The sequence below is a fragment of the Danio aesculapii genome, chromosome 14 (assembly GCF_903798145.1).
Source record: "Danio aesculapii chromosome 14, fDanAes4.1, whole genome shotgun sequence".
In the NCBI taxonomy this organism is placed as follows: Eukaryota; Metazoa; Chordata; class Actinopteri; order Cypriniformes; family Danionidae; genus Danio; species Danio aesculapii.
Window position 1 is genome coordinate 17663408 of NC_079448.1, and position 3053 is coordinate 17666460.

Consider the following 3053-nt stretch of genomic DNA (forward strand, 5'->3'; position numbering starts at 1 on the left):
TGTAGGTTATATAGGTGGTTGCAGAGCTTCTCTATAAAAAAGGTAAAAAAATACCTGCAAGTTCTGAAAGAGATCAAACCTCAGCCAGGTAAGGAAAATTAATGCAAAAGTAACTCAAAAGTAACTAAGTAAAACAATAGGTTACTTTTTGGGGGAGTAACACAATATTGTAATGCACTAATTTCAAAAGTAACTTTCCTCAACACTGATTCGGGATTCGTTCTCCCATCTTGTTTCATTTGAACAAAGTTGAATGAGTCATTACGAATTATATTTCCACCTTGGGGGCACCAATGACCATTCATGTTTACAGTGTGAATGGAATTAGAGTATGGCAGTGATGTAATAATAGTTTCCATTTATAATTGCTCAAGTGGTCATTGGGTAATGAAGCCCAGGCCTACATTGTATAGTGTACAAGTAATAAATCATTTGGCAATATAGCCAAGGTGCACACTTAGACTAGTTCACTAGTGTAAAGTGAGGGGGTGGAGGGGTAGTCTGTGGCCAGTCTGCAGTCTGTCTAACCTGCAGTCTGTGTGATTCCTGATGCCCCAGTATAGTGACGGGGACACTATACTATGAGTGAGCGCCGTGTTTCAGATGAGACGTTAAACCGAGGTCCTGACTCTCTGTGGTCATTATAAATCCCATGGCACTTCTCGTAAAGAGTAGGGGTGTAACGCTGGTGTCCTGGCCAAATTCTCTCCATTGGCCTTTACCCATCATGGCTTCTAAATCATCCCTATCCACCGAATTGGCTCTATCATTGTCTCTGCACTTCACTAAAAGCTGGTGTGTGATGAACTCACTGACAACATTGTACTGTTGTCATCCAAGTGGCAACTGCACACTGGTGGTGGTGTGGAGAGAATCCCCCATCCCCCCCTTCATTATTGTGAGGCGCTTTGGGTTTATGGCCATGCATGATACATGAGCTACATAAATGCATTACAATACATTACAAGTGTTAAACCGGTTGGCAAGGTAGCCAAGGTGTACATAGATTGTGAAAACAAGTAGCTCATGGTAAGATAGGTGGGAAACATATCCAAGTGATAGATCTGGGGGGGGGGGGGTGTTAATTAAGTGTTTATAAATTTTTTTTCTGTCTTGATCAATTTTTGTGAATAAATGCATGTTGCTAATGCTGCTGTTTCTTTATACATTCCTTTTAAATAGATTGCCGAATGCGTGAATCACTGTGGAAAGTCAAGGTGAGAAAAAAAGTGCAGCATACTTTACACAGGCAGAGTAGGAATTTTTAATGATGGTTTAAGGAAAAAATCTATGCAGTTGTATCAAGGACAAAAATAAAAAATAAGAAAAGAAAATTGATTAGAAAATATAAAAATGAGTAAATGTGTGAGTTTATTAAATGATATATGCAACCCCTAACCCTTTATATTGTTATGCAGTATTAAACAATTTATCATCCTTTTGAATGTTGTATAACTAAAGAATTTCTTAAGGTCACAGTAATAATGTATATTGACTAGTGTGTAGTATATGACTAGTATATGTGGCTTCTTGTTTAATAGGATGTAATCCTTCTGGAGCTAGAAGAAATCAAAATAAAACAAAGAAACATTCTCCAAAAAAGTTACTGGAGCCATTAATGGAGTTATGTATTAAACACTTTAGAATATTCTTTCTCTCATGTTTAATGAAAAGAAAGATGAGATCCATCTAACTAGGGAGGTGCTGGGTCTATCTCTTAATAAATTGTAATCGGTGTTTGAATTATTGGACCCTTCAAAAAACCACACAGTCTGTCACATTTGTAAGCGATTGTTGTCAGCTACCTTTTGTATGCTTTTTGATTTGTATGCAGATGAAAGTCATTGTACTTCAACACGTGATTTTAGTTCTGTGACAATTTTCAGAGAAATATAGTATGGTAATAAATATGTTTATGGAAATGTTGATGCATTTGGTCTTGTTGGCATAGTTGCATTGATTATAATGGCAGATCAACTACTGAGGCTTTCAACTGCCAGTATATTCACAGACATACCATCTGAGATTATAACACACTGCTACTTCAAACATGATATATACGTATGTATAGTATATAGTACATAGAGTAAAATATATGACAAGCTATGTAATTTAACTCTTAGCTAAAATGATGTGAGAGCATGTGACGTACATGCTACAAGTAATTATACCCTACATACTCTACATAATTATACACAAAATTATAGAATGATGATAGAGAAATACTGAACACTAATTATAAACTAAATGCATTAAAGAATTAATTCAATTATATTAAAATATTCAAGTACAGATCTTGTCAAACAAATGTCTGACTTTTCCAAAACTTTTGAGTTTTTTTTTTTTTTTAACTTCCAGACCTGGAAAAAGGCAAGACAAAATGATGACTTTTCCAGGTTTTCCATGACCATAATCTACCCTGTCTGTAGTGTATTCTATTCTCTGTGTAAACATGAATGGCTGTCAACACTCACAAAATGAAAAACATGGAAAGACCAGAAAGAGAAAATGACCAAACAACTTGACAAGGAGCCGAAATATTGATAATAATTCATCCTCTGTGGTTCAAAGGAACCAAGATGGGTGAACAAATTCTGAATCATGATTAATTTCACTAATGCACAGAGATCCACCTTGTCGACCCCGAGAGAAAACAACCTAAGCAAAACGTCCAATTTCCAACCTTAAATGTCACCCTGCGCAACTGCATTGCATTTGAGGAAGTGTTTTAGTTGCCCACAACACAAGACTGCATCATGTAGGAGCTGCATAATATGTAAAACATGTATGAAAGACAGTGTGTTATTGGTCGCTGAGCAGTGTGCAGCTAGAATCAACACATTAGCAAGGCCTCATCGCTCTTGCAATGGCTGAACGAGTCAAACTTTAGGCTGCAGAGCAGGTCATTCATCTATATACTGTGGTGTGAAAAAGTGTTTGACCCTTACTGATTTGTTATTTTTCCTATGTTTGTCACACTTTTGTTTCAGATTATCCAACAAATTTATATATTAGTCAAAGATAACACAAGGAAACAAATCATGTAGTTTTGA